Below are 17,955 nucleotides of genomic sequence, written 5' to 3' on the forward strand. Positions count from 1 at the left end.
ACATTTACTCCTGATTATTATTTGACCATGCTGGTCATTTATGAATATTTGAACATCTTGGCCATGTTCTGTTATAATCTCCACCAGGCACAGCCAGAAGAGGACTGGCCACCCCTCATAGCCTGGTTCCTCTCTAGGTTTCTTCCTAGGTTTTGGCCTTTCTAGGGAGTTTTTCCTAGCCGCCGTGCTTCTACACCTGCATTGCTTGCTGTTTGGGGTTTTAGGCTGGGTTTCTGTACAGCACTTCGAGATATTAGCTGATGTACGAAGGGCTATATAAAATAAACTTGATATTATGAGTACATTTGTTTTTTTTATTCTGAAGTTGCTATCCAAGCAGGCTGGTTCTTAGTTATTTTCTCATGTTTTGACCCAGTTGTTAATTCTAATAATTCTATTCATTCAACGTTGCTATGCTAAACAAATCAATGGCATGTAGCTAGCAGAGATTCAATGATGGTGAGAGACAAGAACCTCAATAAATAACGATTTAATAAATATCCAATAGGCCTACATAGGCAACACCTATTATGGTTGGCGAGCCCGAGCTAACCAAGCCAGTTGGTGATGGTAATAGTGACGTTTCAATTGATGGCACACAAGTGGAAGAACTGTCCATGGTCCTGGCGCTGGTTGGCGGAGAATCAAAAATGGCACTCTAGAGCTTTCTGTTCTTCATGTTAGGGTCTGCCAATAACTCTTGAGTGAACTCTCACACCGATTGCCACTCATAGCCATTATTTCCCTTGCCTCCAGGCCAAATCAGATACCTTTTGCATTCTGAAGTTGCTACCCAAGCGGTCTGGTCCTTAGTCCTTTTCTCACGTTTTGACCCAGTCGTTAATTCTAATCATTCTATTAATTTGACGTTGCTATGCTAAACAAATCATTGGCATGTAGCTAGCTAGAAGAGATTCGATGATGATGAGACGAGAACTTCAATGAATAATGATTTAATAAATATCCAATAGCCATACATAGGCCGCACTGCGCTGTTTAATGAATGAATGGAATTCAGAGTGTTTACGGTTTCAATGGTGAATTATTAGTTTCATGTTCATTCTTGGGTTAGCTAGCCTACTGGAATGGGAGAGATCGCATTTGTAAAATGATACATTGTTGCACAGGTTATTATTTGACCATGCTGGTAATTTATGAACATTTGAACATCTTGGCCATGTTGTTATAATCGCCACCCGGCACAGCCAGAAGAGGACTGGCCACCCCTCATAGCCTGGTTCCTCTCTAGGTTTCTTCCTAGGTTTTGGCCTTTCTAGGGAGTTTTTCCTTGCCACCGTGCTTCTAAACCTGCTTGCTTGCTGTTTGGGGTTTTAGGCTGGGTTTCTGTACAGCACTTTGAGATATCAGCTGAACCCAGATCTCCCGGGTGGCGCAGTGGTCTAGGGCACTGCATCGCAGTGCTAGCTGCGCCACCAGAGTCTCTGGGTTCACGCCCAGGCTGGGCTGGGTTCGCGCCCAGGCTCTGTCGCAGCCGGCCGCAACCGGGAGATCCGTGGGGCGACGCACAATTGGCATAGCGTCGTCCGGGTTAGGGAGGGTTTGGCCGGTAGGGAGGGTTTGGCCGGTAGGGATATCCTTGTCTCAGTATGTAAAAAAATAAAATAAATAATAATAAAATGTATGCACTCTACTGTAAGTCGCTCTGGATAAGAGCGTCTGCTAAATGACTAAAATGTAAATGTAAAAAAATGTAAGAAGGGCTATATAAATACATTTGATATAATTTAGAACGAACGACTGGGTTGCACCCACAAATACAGAACAAAAAGACTGAACGACTGGGTCGCGTCTCTAGCAACCAAACTGGTAGAACGAACGACCAGCCGGCTTGGGTAGCAACCCTAGATTTGTGTCGGGACTATATCTTGTGGAAGGATGAAATCATTCTTTGAATATGTTGGTAGCCCTCCAAATATATCCTCCAAACACAGGCTTCTTTGGCATTATCACTTAAACACACAACAATACACACAAACCTAAAAGTAAGAGAATGGAATTAAGAAATATAGAAATATTAGTGCGAGCAATGTCTGAGTCTGGTATATATATATACAGTTGAAGTCGGAAGTATACATACACTTAGATTGGAGTCATTAAAACTCGTTTTTCAACCACTCCACAAAGTTCTTGTTAACAAACTATAGTTTTGGCAAGTCGGTTAGGACATCTACTTTGTGCATGACACAAGTAATTTTTCCAACAATTGTTTACAGACAGATTATTTCACTTATAATTCACCGTATCACAATTCCAGTGGGTCAGAAGCTTACATACACGAAGTTGACTGTGCCTTTAAACAGCTTGGAAAATTCCAGAAAATTATGTCATGGCTTTAGAAGCTTCTGATAGGCTAATTGACATAATTTGAGTCAATTGGAGGTGTACCTGTGGATGCATTTCAAGGCCTACCTTCAAACTCAGTGCCTCTTTGCTTGACATCATGGGAAAATCAAAAGAAATCAGTCAAGACCTCATCCTTGGGAGCAATTTGCAAACACCTGAAGGCACCATGTTCATCTGTACAAACAACAGTACGCAAGTATAAACACTATGGGACCACGCAGCTGTCATACCGCTCAGGAAGGAGACGCGTTCTGTCTTCTAGAGATGAACATACCTTGGTGCGAAAAGTGCAAATCAATCCCAGAACAACAGCAAAGGACCTTGTGAAGATGCTGGAGGAAACAGGTACAAAAGTATCTATATCCGCAGTAAAAACGAGTCCTATATAGACATAACCTAAAAGTCCGCACAGCAAGAAAGAAGCCACTGCTCCAAAACCGCCATAAAAAAGCCAGACTACAGTTTGCAACTGCACATGGGGACAAAGATCATACTTTTTGGAGAAATGTCCTCTGGTCTGATGAAACAAAAATATAACTGTTTGGCCATAATGACCATCATTATGTTTGGAGGAAAAAGGGGGAGGCTTGCAAGCCCGAAGAACACCATCCCAACCGTGAAGCACAGGGGTGGCAGCATCATGGGTGCTTTGCTGCAGGAGGGACTGGTGCACCACTAAATAGATGGCATCACGAGGAGGAAAATGATGTGGATATATTGAAGCAACATCTTAAGACATCAGTCAGGAAGTTAAATCTTGGTCACAAATGGGTCTTCCAAATGGACAATGACCCCAAGCATACTTCCAAAGTTGTGGCAAAATGGCTTAAGGACAACAAAGTCAAGGTATTGGAGTGGCCATCACAAAGCCCTGACCTCAATCCTGAAAAAAGAACTGAAAAAGCGTGTGCGAGCAAGGAGGCCGACAAACCTGACTCAGTTACACCAGCTCTGTCAGGAGGAATGGGCCAAAATTCACGCAACTCTTTCTCCAAAAAGCTTGTGGAAGGCTACCTGAAATGTTTGACACAAGTTAAACAATTTAAAGGCAATGCTACCAAATACTAATTGAGTGTATGTAAACTTCTGACCCACTGGGAATGTGATGAAAGAAATAAAAGCTGAAATAAATCATTCTCTCTACTATTATTCTGACATTTCACATTCTTAAAGTAAATTGGTGATCCTAACTGACCTAAGACAGGGGATTTTTCCTCGGATTAAATGCTGGGAAATGTGAAAAACCGAGTTTAAATGTATTTGGCTAAGGTGTATGTAAACTTCCGACTTCAACTGTATGTAAACATGATTAAAGTGACCAGTGTCCCATGTCTATGTACATAGGGCAGCAGCCTCTAAGGTGCAGGGATGAGTAGCCGGCTAGTGACTACGTTCAGGGCCTGGTAACATACACATCACTGTCTTTGGAATAAAATGTCACTTCCGCAGAACACACATGATTACCTCTGCATATATCATTTACACATTAACTTGGTAGAGCTCTCAGAGAAAAACACATGCAACCACATAAGCAGCATACACGCATGCACATATTATGCAACGCAAAGCTAGAGGGGTCAATACAGCATCAGAGGTATAGGGATATGTTTGTATCTCTCTGGCGTACTTGGGTTCATAGATATGGTCTTTGTGTGAATCTCTCTCTTTCTTTATTGAGTTTTTGTATAGTATGTGTTTGTGTTTGTTTGTGTGTGTGTTTGTGTGTGTGTGTGTGCCTATGTAGAGGGGTGTTTATAGCTGTTCTGCTGTGCTGACTCAGAGGGCATGTCACTGAATTCTCCCAGAGGTCCAAGCGGCACGACAGCAGCACGCACACAGAGGGGTGTGGTGTCGTGTATAGTTACAGTGAGTCATTGACCCACACGTACGTGCACACACACACACACACGCAAACACACACACACACACACACACACACACACACACACACACACACACACACACACACACACACACACACACACACACACACACACACACACACACACACACACACACACACATGCAAACGCACACACTCACACACACAGACCCGACTTTGGCCCACATCTTAAGCTGCATAATGCAGAAAGCCTGCAGAATGATCAGAGCAAAGGAGCACAGATGGTTCCACTCCTCCAAGGCAGATGAGCACTATCTCTCTATCTGTATTTTTATCTTTCTCATTGGCTTCTTCTTTCTCTCTCTGACACTTTAACTCTCTTCTCTCTATATGTGGACTATCTCTTTTTATTTCTCCCAGCCTCTTTCTACAGTTTCTCTATACCTATATTACTAACACTATCCTCTATTCAACTGAACCACCTGGACAAGAGGAACTCCTACGTGAGAGTGCTGTTCATTGACTATAGCTCAGCGTTCAACACCATAGTGCTCTGCAAGCTCATCACTAAGCTCAGGACCCAAGGGACTGAACAACTCCCTCTGCAACTGGATCCTGGAATTCCTGACGGGCCGACACACTGACCCTCAACACAGGGGCCCCTCAGGGGTGCATGCTTAGTCCCCTCCTGTACTCCCTGTTCACCCACGACTGCGTGGCCGCGCATGATTCCAACACCATCATTAAGTTTGCTGACAACACAACGGTGGTTGGCCTGATCACTGACGACGATGAGACAGCCTATAGGAAGGAGGTCAGTCACCTGTTAGTGTGGTGCCAGGACAACAATCTCTCCCTCAACGTCAGCAAGACAAAGGAGCTGATCGTGGATTAGAGGAAACGGAGGGCCGAGCATGCACCCATCCACATCGACTAGTCGAGTGGGTCGAGAGCTTCAAGTTCCTCGGTGTCCACATCACTAAGGAATTTTCATCGTCTACACACACCAACACAGTCGTGAAGAAGGCACGACAATGCCTCTTCCCCCTCAGGAGGCTGAACAGATTCACCATGGGCCCTCAAATCCTCAACAAGATCTACAGCTGCAACATTGAGAGCATCTTGCGGAATGCAGTGTTTAGTTTTTGCTCGACAAAATGGCACCGATCTCATCCAAAAAGTTGACTCAAGTTTGCCAAAAAGCACCTAGAAGCACCTGATGATCATCAATACTCTTGGAAGAATGTTCTATGGACAGATGTCAAAAATATGACTTTGTGGACGACAAGGGTCCCATTATGCCTGGCAAAAACCAGACACTGCATTCCACAATAAGAACCTTATACCAACGGTCAAGCATGGTGGTGGTAGTGTGATGGTTTGGGGATGCTTTGCTGCCTCAGGACCTGGACGACTTGCCTTAATTGAAGGAACCATGAATTCTGCTCTGTATCAGAGAATTCTACAGGAGAATGTCAGGCCATCCGTCTGTGAGCTGAAGCTGAAGTGCAGTAGGGTCATGAAGCAAGACAATGATCCAAAACACACAATCAAGTCTACATGAAAATGGTTAAAAAGTAAAACATTTGAAGTTTTGGAATGGCCTAGTCAAAGTCCAGACCTAATCCCAATTGAAATGTTGTGGCAGGACTTGAAGCGAGCAGTTCATGCTTGAAAACCCACAAATATCGCTGAGTTAAAGCAGTTCTGCATTGAAGAGTGGGCCAAACTTCCCCCACAATGACGTGACAGACTGATCAACAACTACAGGAAGCATTTGGTTGCAGTCATTGCAGCTAAAGGTGGCACAACCAGTTATTGAGTGTAAGGGGGAATTACTTTTTCACACAGGGGAATTGGGTGTTGCATAACTTTGTTAATTAAATAAATAAAATAAGCATTCATTTATTTTGTTATTTGTAAACTCAGGTTCCCTTTATCTAATATAAGGTTTTGGTTTAAGATCTGATAACATTCAGTATCACAAATATGCAAAAATTGAGAAAATCAGAAAGGGGGCAAATGCTTTTTCACAGCACTGTATAATATATATATATCTATCTCAATTACCTCGTACCCCTGCACATCAAAATATCAAATCAACTCGGTACTGGCACCCCATGTATATAGCCAAGTTATCGTTACTCATTGTGTATTTATTCCTTGTGTATTTATTCCTGGTGTTATAATTGATCTATTATTTATCCTTTTTTCTCTGTGCGTTCACTCCAGGTCTGAATCAACAGCAGTAACATTGTCTGAAGGTGATGCAGTAGAAGACAGTGAACAGGCTGCTCCTACAGTACATGATCACACAATCCTATCAATCATAGTAAAACAGCCGTCAGTCTGTCTAATCCTCATACAGTCGTCATGTCTGTCTGTCTTAACCAGGTGTGGGCTATTGAGTCAGAGGATGAGGTAGTGACTGAGGGGGATGTTTTTCATAAGACCAGGGGTGAGCTGCTCTGGTACCAAGGGCATCTGGGTGTGGAACACAGCACCAACACACCTGATCAAACTAATGGATGGGTTTAAGCAGGTGTATTAAATTAGAGCTGGGCTGAAACAAAAGCATGCACACCCTGCTGCTCTCCTGGATCAGAATAGCTCACCCCACAGGTCTTATCAAAAACACCCCCCTTCCTTCATTCTGGCATCCGCTAACTCAAAATCCCCTCCCCTACCCACACACACAACCAGTTACTGTAACTCACAGACTAGGGAGAAACTACCCAAAGGCACAGATCTAGGAGCAGCTTACCCTCACCAAATCCTAACGTTAACCCTTAGAGAAGAAAACAAAAAACGGATCAGTATCTCGGGCAACCTCATCCTACTCCTTATGAGTCATTAATTCCCCTTCTATACCAATGCCTCATTCTCTTAAATCACATGTAGAAGAACAAACATATGTGCGCTAATCCTGACGTGTGTGTTATGCTCATGAACAACATATGTGTGAAGTGGTTATGGGAGTGACATACGTGAGTAAGTATGTGTAAGGACACTGTGTGTGTGTGTGTGTGTGTGTGTGTGTGTGTGTGTGTGTGTGTGTGTGTGTGTGTGTGTGTGTGTGTGTGTGTGTGTGTATGTGTGTGTGTGCAGGTGTGTGCACCATCATGGGAGAGTGAGCATATGTGAGAAAATCTATGGGTACATGTGAGGAATTTAAATCTTAAAAGGGGCAATCTGCAGTTCAAACAATAACAAAGTCACCCGCCACTGTTTCAGTAAACAGCTGAGGGATAGGGCTGGAGAAATGTAACCACTCTCAAATTCAAAGACAGAGCTATGGGCTCCCGAGTGGCGCAGCGGTCTAAGGCACTGCATCTCAGTGCTAGGGGCATCACTACAGACTTTGGTTCGATTCCAGACTGTATCACAACCGGCCATAGGACAGCGCACAATTGGCCCAGCGTCATCTGGGTTAGGGTTTGGCTGGGGTAGGCCGTCATTGTAAATAATAATTTGTTCTTAACTGACTTGCCTAGTTAAATAAAGGTTACTTAAAAAAATAAAAAAACATTTAAATGCAAGGACTAATCATTCATGATATCAAAATTATAATTTTGACCATATGGTGTTTGTTTACAATTACATTATTTAGCAAAGAGTAAAACAAGTTCATAATTGGGGTTCTGATGGGGTAACAGTTGAACGAAGCTCATGAGGCCTTTACAAGTTATATTCTACAAGAATCTGTCACGTGTGCTGCCTCTCCGGCCTCTAGGTCACCAGGCTGCTGATTATTACGGACACCTGTCACAATCTTCACGCGCACCAGCGCCTCATGACAATCACCTGGACTCCATCACCTCCTTGATTACCTGCCTTATTTATGTCACTCCCTTTGGTTCCTTCCCCAGGCGTCATTGTTTCTGTTTCAGTTTCATGTCTGTGCGTTGTTTGTGGTTCCTTGTTTTATATTATGTTTCATTCATTAAATTATTTACTCCCTGAACTTGCTTCCCAACTCCCAGCGCACGCACACGTTATACAATCAATGGCTATATATCATGAATTTAAAAGTCACAAAACACATGTAGCAATCACAGATTGTCCCTGTAACTGAGATCTTGCTAATAGCATGTGATGCTCAAATACTCCCATATAGATGTTAAACAAAGCTGAGAAAACAGACTAAGAAAGACAGAGAAATTGATGGATTTAGGGCAGGATAGTGAGAGAGAGAAGCACAGAGAAAGAGAGGAACAGAGAGAGAGAGTGTAAGTAAGAGGTATACGTCTCCATCTCCACCTCGTCACAGTAGTTTTGCTGTTTATTTTCTTTCTCCCACTCAACCATCTCTTTCTCCCAGACTCCAGCCTTCTGTTGGCCAATCCACCTCCGATGAATCACTCTGTTTACCCCCCCCCCCCCCCCTTTCACCCCCTTCCCTCGTTCTGGTGGTGTTATTTCAACATGGTTGTATTGTACTCCTGTGGGAGGAGATATAGGGCAGTGAAGATAGAGAGATAAACAGAAGAAGAAAATGAGAGAGGGAGGAGGGTTGGGAGAGATGCATGGAAAAAGGTGATGGATAGCTATATAACGATGCAGACAGTGGAAGGTACAGAGAGGGGGAGTGTAAAGTATGGAGAAAGAAAGGAAAATAAATGAGAGAGAGAGAGGGAGAGGGTGAGGTGAGCATTAGGGATATAATGAAGCAGAGAATGTGGGCGGCAGAGAGACACGGTTTCAGGGGAAACTGACTCAATGATGCTGGTATGTCTTGACCATAGCAAATTAGTCTGTGTGTATGTGATTGAGTGAAAAATAAAGTAACAGAGACAGGAGGGGATAGAGAAACTGTGAGGGGGCTAGAAGTGTGTACAGTCTCTAAAGTTATGATGAGGTGTGTGTCAAGATGTCACTCTGGGCAGCCTGGAACACAGTGGAACTAAGCCATCTCACCTTATCACAGGGTAAAACTAGCAACCTGGCAGTTGACTTTTAACAAACTGACAGTTGAAAAATGGGCCTACAAAAAAACATTGCCCCTCGATGGTAGTCTTACTACTGCAATCACAGTTCATCCAGTGTGAGTGTGTGTGCGTAGGCGGTGGTCCTGATTTAAGACACTCTGAGGGCCCTTAGCCAAATGGGATTCATAGAGAGGAGAAACACCCTGCTGCTTTATCTGAATCCCTGTCAACATTCATCTCTCTCTCTCTCCCTCTCTCTCGCTCACACACACACACAATACTACAGCATCTGTGAGTGTCTTGTGTCTTTCTGTGAATATCTGTAGAGGGCAAATGGGTGCAGGGAGGAGGAGGGTATTTATATCCTGAGATCTGTCCCTTGAGGCAGAAGAACACTAAATGCGTGCAATGGAATGGAGGAGGGGGGTATGTCGTCACTCTCACAATAACGTCTCTATTCATCTACAGGAAGGCCTGAGGACAATATAATATAGTAGAACAACATGCAACAAGCTGAGGATTGCCATACATACAGATATATATTGCATGACACCACTACTACTACTACAAGTAAAGTTACACTTCTCTCTGTTTGTAACACTTCTATTACCGTAACTAGACTGCTAATGATAATACTATTGATTCTACTAATATCAGGTGCAAAAATGAAACAGGTGCAAAGCAAACCCTTATTTCCAAAAAAGAATGGCTTCCAAAAACCACAGGCAAATATCAGGAACTGTAAAGTTAATTCCTTAAGCTCAAACTAAACTGAACCTAAACCAAGCCACATAATCATAGCAAGCCAAAATACCTCTACAATTCTGAAAGAAATCTCTGTTCCAGATTCAACTGAAATGACCACATTTCATAGCCACTTTTGACCCACACATTGCCCAGACCGACATACATGCGCACACACACACACACACACATACACACACGCGCACACACTCACACAAACAATCTCTTTCTCTATACTTCTTGCACACACACACACATTTTTGCCAGATTCCAGAGAGTCTGAGCATCTTAATTTGAGTGAATATTTCCAGAAACAGACACTATCCTGTTTGTGGACAGAGTGATCACTGAGTTCTCCCCAGCAAGCACCAGTCTGAACGGTGACATAAATCAAATCAAATCAAATCAAATTTTATTAGTCACATACACATGGTTAGCAGATGTTAATGCGAGTGTAGCGAAATGCTTGTGCTTCTAGTTCCGACAATGCAGTAATAACCAACAGTAATCTAACCTAACAATTCCACACTACTACCTTACACACACACACAAGTGTAAAGGGATAAAGAATATGTACATAAAGATATATGGATGAGTGGTGGTACAGAACGGCATGGCAGATGCAGTAGATGGTATAGAGTACGGTATATACATATGAGATGAGTACTGTAGGGTATGTAAACATAAAGTGGCATAGTTTAAAGTGGCTAGTGGTACATGTATTGCATAAAGATGGCAAGATGCAGTAGATGATATAGAGTACAGTATATATACATATGAGATGGGTAATGTAGGGTATGTAAACATTGTATTAAGTGGCATTGCTTAAAGTGGCTAGTGGTACATTTTTACATAATTTCCATCAATTCCCATTTTTAAAGTGGCTGGAGTTGAGTCAGTATGTTGGCAGCGGCCGCTAAATGTTAGTGGTGGCTGTTTAACAGTCTGATGGCCTTGAGATAGAAGCTGTTTTTCAGTCTCTCGGTCCCTGCTTTGATGCACCTGTACTGACCTCGCCTTCTGGATGATAGCGGGGTGAACAGGCAGTGGCTTGGGTGGTTGTTGTCCTTGATGATCTTTATGGCCTTCCTGTGACATCGGGTGGTGTAGGTGTCCTGGAGGGCAGGTAGTTTGCCCCTGGTGATGCGTTCTGCAGACCTCACTACCCTCTGGAGAGCCTTACGGTTGTGGGCGGAGCAGTTGCCGTACCAGGCGGTGATACAGCCCGACAGGATGCTCTCGATTGTGCATCTGTAGAAGTTTGTGAGTGCTTTTGGTGACAAGCCGAATTTCTTCAGCCTCCTGAGGTTGAAGAGGCGCTGCTGCGCCTTCTTCACAACGCTGTCTGTGTGGGTGGACCAGTTCAGTTTGTCCGTGATGTGTACACCGAGGAACTTAAAACTTTCCACCTTCTCCACTACTGACCCGTCGATGTGGATAGGGGGGTGCTCCCTCTGCTGTTTCCTGAAGTCCACAATCATCTCCTTTGTTTTGTTGACGTTGAGTATGAGGTTATTTTCCTGACACCACACTCCGAGGGCCCTCACCTCCTCCCTGTAGGCCGTCTCGTCGTTGTTGGTGATCAAGCCTACCACTGTAGTGTCATCCGCAAACTTGATGATTGAGTTGGAGGCGTGCATGGCCACGCAGTCGTGGGTGAACAGGGAGTACAGGAGAGGGCTCAGAACGCACCCTTGTGGGGCCCCAGTGTTGAGGATCAGCGGGGTGGAGATGTTGTTACCTACCCTCACCACCTGGGGGCGGCCCGTCAGGAAGTCCAGGACCCAGTTGCACAGGGCGGGGTCGAGACCCAGGGTCTCGAGCTTGATGACGAGTTTGGAGGGTACTATGGTGTTAAATGCTGAGCTGTAATCGATGAACAGCATTCTCACATGGGTATTCCTCTTGTCCAGATGGGTTAGGGCAGTGTGCAGTGTGGTTGCGATTGCGTCGTCTGTGGACCTATTGGGTCGGTAAGCAAATTGGAGTGGGTCTAGGGTGTCCGGTAGGGTGGAGGTGATATGGTCCTTGACTAGTCTCTCAAAGCACTTCATGATGACGGAAGTGAGTGCTACGGGGCGGTAGTCGTTTAGCTCAGTTACCTTAGCTTTCTTGGGAACAGGAACAATGGTGGCCCTCTTGAAGCATGTGGGAACAGCAGACTGGGATAAGGATTGATTGAATATGTCCGTAAACACACCAGCCAGCTGGTCTGCGCATGCTCTGAGGACGCGGCTGGGAATGCCGTCTGGGCCTGCAGCCTTGCGAGGGTTAACACGTTTAAATGTTTTACTCACCTCGGCTGCAGTGAAGGAGAGCCCGCAGGTTTTGGTAGGGGGCCGTGTCAGTGGCACTGTATTGTCCTCAAAGCGGGCAAAAAAGTTGTTTAGCCTGTCTGGGAGCAAGACATCCTGGTCCTCGACGGGGCGGATTTTCTTTTTGTAATCCGTGATTGACTGTAGACCCTGCCACATACCTCTTGTGTCTGAGCTGTTGAATTTCGACTCGATTTTGTCTCTGTACTGAGACTTGGCCTGTTTGATTGCCTTGCGGAGAGAATAGCTACACTGTTTGTATTCGGTCATGCTTCCGGTCACCTTGCCCTGGTTAAAAGCAGTGGTTCGCGCTTTCAGTTTCACGCGAATGCTGCCGTCAATCCACGGTTTCTGGTTTGGGAATGTTTTTATCGTTGCTGTGGGTACGACATCGTCAATGCACTTCCTAATGAACTCGCTCACCGAATCAGCATATTCGTCAATATTGTTGTTGGACGCGATGCGGAACATATTCCAATCTGCGTGATCGAAGCAGTCTTGAAGCGTGGATTCAGATTGGTCGGACCAGCGTTGAACAGACCTGAGCGCGGGAGCTTGTTGTTTGAGTTTTTGTTTGTAGGCTGGAATCAACAAAATGGAGTCGTGGTCAGCTTTTCCGAAAGGGGGGCGGGGGAGGGCCTTATAAGCGTCGCGGAAATTAGTATAACAATGGTCTAGTGTTTTTCCAGCCCTGGTAGCACAATCGATATGCTGATAGAATTTAGGGAGTTTTGTTTTTAGATTAGCCTTGTTAAAATCCCCAGCTACGATGAATGCAGCCTCAGGGTGTGTGGTTTCCAGTTTACAAAGAGTCAGATAAAGTTCGTTCAGGGCCATCGATGTGTCTGCTTGGGGGGGAATGTATACGACTGTGATTATGATTGACGAGAATTCCCTTGGTAGATAATGCGGTCGACATTTGATTGTGAGGAGTTCTAGATCAGGTGAACAGAACGACTTGAGTTCTTGTGTGTTGTTATGATGATCACACCACTTCTCGTTAATCATAAGGCATACCCCCCCGCCCCTCTTCTTACCGGAAAGATGTTTGTTTCTGTCGGCGCGATGCATGAAGAAACCAGCTGGCTGCACCGACTCCGTTAGCGTCCCTTGAGTTAGCCATGTTTCCGTGAAGCAGAGCACGTTGCAATCCCTGATGTCTCTCTGGAATGCTACCCGTGCTCGGATTTCATCAACCTTATTGTCAAGAGACTGGACATTGGCGAGTAGTATGCTAGGGAGTGGAGCGCGATGTGCCCGTCTCCGAAGCCTGACCACGAGACCGCCACGTTTTCCCCTTTTTCGGCGTCGCACAGGGTCGCCGGCTGGGATCAGATCCATTGTATTGTGTGGAAGGCAAAACACTGGATCCGTTTCGGGAAAGTCATATTCCTGGTAGGAACGATGATGAGTTGACGTTAATCGTATATTCAGTAGTTCCTCCCGACTGTATGTAATGAAACCTAAGATTACCCGGGGTACCGATGTAAGAAATAACACGTAAAAAAACAAAATACTGCATATTTTCCAAGGAACACGAAGCGAGGCAGCCATCTCTTTTCGGCGCTAGTCAGTGTCTGGCCTTCATGCATGTGTGTCTGCATGTGTGTCTGCATGTGTGTGTGTGTGTGAGCATGTGTGTGTGTCTGAGAGTGAGTGAGTGAGTGAGTGAGTGAGTGAGTGAGTGAGTGAGTGAATGAATGGGAGTGACTGTGGGGTCTCGAATGTCAAGGTGGCCCTCTAATAAACAGGATTAAAGAGAGACTGAATTACGTTAGAACCTTAGAACAGGAAGACCGGAAGTGGAGAATGACAGAAAGAATGGAAGAAAGAGACAGAAAAATAAAGTTCAATCTGGAGAACGAGAGAGTGGGAAACAGAGAGGCAGAGAGAGAGGAGAGGTAAGAGAGAAATAATGATCAACGGACTGATAGCATACATGCAGAGAGAGAGGGAGAGAGTGAGAATAATAGGGGAGGTTTATAGCTCAGAAACAGATAGAGAAAGAGACAGAAATAGAGCACTCTAGAGAGATATGCCATGGAGGGACACTGAGCGGTTCCAAAGTCCAACAGAACAGTTAAAGCGGCAGTGCAGTCAAAAACTAGATTTTTCCTGTGTTTTATATATAATTCCACAGTATGAGGTTGGAATAATACTGTGAAATTGTGAAAATTATGATAATGCACATTCAGTGTAAGGTCTGTTTGAAAAAACTGCTTGAAATTCCAGCTTGTTTGGCTCACTGTGGTTTTTGGATTTAGGTTAATAGACCAATAACAAAGAGTTAGCCCTCCTCTCTGCCAATAACAGCTAGTTTTTAGGTTACACATCTCTCCCATTAGGCTCCTCCAATTAGACCCCTTTCTCAGACCACTCCCAGACAGTCCTAGCATAATTATTGCTTGATAAATTGCATTTAGTTATTTTGTTTATTTTTGACCATTTTAATTGAAACAATCACAGTAATGTACTTTATTGTTACCCAGAAATGATTTAATATTGAGATAAAAATGGCTGCAGTGGACCTTTAAAGTATTACTGCATTACCCTCAGCTTAAGGTACCTATGTATGGCCTATAAGAGTGCCATGAAGGGGAGAGGTGAGAGGACGTGTGTGTGTGTTTGTTTGTGGTATGTATGTATGTATGTATGTATGTATGTATGTATGTATGTATGTATGTATGTATGTATGTATGTATGTATGTATGTATGTATGTATGTATGTATGTATGGGGTAAAGGAGGTTAGAGGGGCTCGATATGATCCTTAAGATTCCACCATCTTGCAGGAATGTAAACAAACCGCTCACTATCAAACCAGACCATCCCTCCTCTGACACACACACATACACACTAACTCACTCATTTATTCCCAACAACTCTGATTACCTGTAGCGCACTATCTCTGTCTCAATACCTTGATGAGAAAACATATAGTTATAAATACATTACGCGTTTAAAGGATCCAATGATAAGCACAACATGCAGTATTTGTGATAACTGTCATGATATGTTATCTCCAAAATGAGTTCATAAATACCTGGTGAAAGGAACTCCATGAAACCTATAGACACACCATCATGAACCCTCTATTCACTAAAGGTCGTTGACCCTGACCCTCTGTCCGGGGCTATAACCCTGTCCAATGTGACTTGGACCACACAGAAGGGTCACATGACAAAGCCTTAGAGATGTGTCCATTGGTCCACTGGGTTGGGCTTGTTATTGTGGCTCCAGAACCAATCATCTGACTCCTGCCTTCATGTTTTGACCTCTGGATGAGGTGGACACCCAACTACATCGGAGGCAGACATCTTCTCTGATGTTCTGCCTCTTCTGAGACAGGCCACAGTTCAAAGGCCAAGATTGACTCTGACAGGGAGGTATTTTAACTGCAGTTAGACACCCACTCACGCATGAACACACGTACGGACACACAAAGGTCAAATACGGGTTGCCTTTGTAACACTAATGAGCGGAGCATACAGAGGATCATGGAACCCCAAAAACACATTTGTGAATACCAACACTATAGTTCAGATGTGAATACAGACAGAGCAGAGACACACACAGAAAACACACCCTGATTGGCAGACTCTTAACTGATGATAAGAGCTGAGAGTAGTGGAATACTGAGGAGGCTACCCATCCAAAGTACTCTTATAATCGCCATCCGGCACAGCCAGAAGAGGACTGGCCACCCCTCAGAGCCTGGTTCCTCTCTAGGTTTCTTCCTAGGTTCCTGTCTCTCTAAGGAGTTTTTCCTAGCCACTGTGCTTCTACATCTGCATTGCTTGCTCTTTGGAGTTCTAGGCTGGGTTTCTATATAAGCACTTGGTGACATCTGCTGATTTAAAAAGGGCTTACTAAATACATTTGATTGATTGATGAGTCATCCATATGGATCACTTTCCCTGTAGAATGTTAGAATGTTACACTATCCACAGCATAATGTCAGATCACAAGTTCTGTGATCTACACACTTTGCAGTCTTCTGTCAGTTTTTTGTTCTCTATTCTGTCTGCTCTGTGTTCTGTCTGCTCTGTGTTCTGTCTGTGCTCTGTGTTCTGTCTGTGCTCTATGTTCTGTCTGCTCTGTGTTCTGTCTGTGCTCTGTGTTCTGTCTGCTCTCTGTGTTCTGTCTGCTCTGTGCTCTGTGTTCTGTCTGCTCTGTGTTCTGTCTGCTCTGTGTTCTGTCTGTGCTCTGTCTGCTCTGTGTTCTGTCTGCTCTGTGTTCTGTCTGTGCTCTGTGTTCTGTCTGCTCTGTGTTCTGTCTGTGCTCTGTGTTCTGTCTGTGCTCTGTGTTCTGTCTGCTCTGTGTTCTGTCTGTGTTCTGTCTGCTCTGTGTTCTGTCTGCTCTGTGTTCTGTCTGTGCTCTGTGTTCTGTCTGCTTTGTGTTCTGTCTGCTCTCTGTTCTGTATGTGCTCTATGTTCTGTCTGTGCTCTGTGTTCTGTCTGTGCTCTGTGTTCTGTCTGTGCTCTCTGTTCTGTCTGCTCTGTGTTCTGTCTGTGCTCTGTGTTCTGTCTGTGCTCTCTGTTCTGTCTGCTCTGTGTTCTGTCTGTGCTCTGTCTGTGCTCTGTGTTCTGTCTGTGCTCTATGTTCTGTCTGTGCTCTATGTTCTGTCTGTGTTCTGTCTGTGCTCTCTGTTCTGTCTGCTCTGTGTTCTGTCTGCTCTGTGTTCTGTCTGTGCTCTCTGTTCTGTCTGCTCTGTGTTCTGTCTGTGCTCTGTGTTCTGTCTGTGCTCTATGTTCTGTCTGTGCTCTGTGTTCTGTCTGTGCTCTATGTTCTGTCTGTGCTCTGTGTTCTGTCTGTGCTCTATGTTCTGTCTGTGCTCTGTGTTCTGTCTGTGCTCTATGTTCTGTCTGTGCTCTGTGTTCTGTCTGTGCTCTGTGTTCTGTCTGTGTTCTATGTTCTGTCTGTGCTCTATGTTCTGTCTGTGGTCTGTGTTCTGTCTGTGCTCTGTGTTCTGTCTGTGCTCTATGTTCTGTCTGTGCTCTGTCTGTGGTCTATGTTCTGTCTGTGCTCTGTGTTCTGTCTGTGCTCTGTGTTCTGTCTGCTCTGTGTTCTGTCTGTGCTCTGTGTTCTGTCTGTGCTCTGTGTTCTGTCTGCTCTGTGTTCTGTCTGTGCTCTGTCTGCTCTGTGTTCTGTCTGCTCTGTGTTCTGTCTGCTCTGTGTTCTGTCTGCTTTGTGTTCTGTCTGCTCTCTGTTCTGTATGTGCTCTATGTTCTGTCTGTGCTCTGTGTTCTGTCTGTGCTCTGTGTTCTGTCTGTGCTCTCTGTTCTGTCTGCTCTGTGTTCTGTCTGTGCTCTGTGTTCTGTCTGTGCTCTCTGTTCTGTCTGCTCTGTGTTCTGTCTGTGCTCTGTCTGTGCTCTGTGTTCTGTCTGTGCTCTATGTTCTGTCTGTGCTCTATGTTCTGTCTGTGTTCTGTCTGTGCTCTCTGTTCTGTCTGCTCTGTGTTCTGTCTGCTCTGTGTTCTGTCTGTGCTCTCTGTTCTGTCTGCTCTGCGTTCTGTCTGTGCTCTGTGTTCTGTCTGTGCTCTATGTTCTGTCTGTGCTCTGTGTTCTGTCTGTGCTCTATGTTCTGTCTGTGCTCTGTGTTCTGTCTGTGCTCTATGTTCTGTCTGTGCTCTGTGTTCTGTCTGTGCTCTATGTTCTGTCTGTGCTCTGTGTTCTGTCTGTGCTCTATGTTCTGTCTGTGCTCTGTGTTCTGTCTGTGCTCTATGTTCTGTCTGTGCTCTGTGTTCTGTCTGTGCTCTATGT

General features: G+C 44.7%; 1 protein-coding gene across 2 annotated transcripts in view; it reads right to left on the reverse strand.

Moving 5' to 3' along the window:
• Positions 1 to 17,955, reverse strand: part of LOC139542842 (proline-rich transmembrane protein 3) — a 32,177-nt gene that overhangs the window by 10,143 nt on the left and 4,079 nt on the right. The window lies entirely within an intron of this gene.

Source organism: Salvelinus alpinus, chromosome 17 (genome assembly GCF_045679555.1).
Source record: "Salvelinus alpinus chromosome 17, SLU_Salpinus.1, whole genome shotgun sequence".
Lineage (NCBI taxonomy): Eukaryota > Metazoa > Chordata > Actinopteri > Salmoniformes > Salmonidae > Salvelinus > Salvelinus alpinus.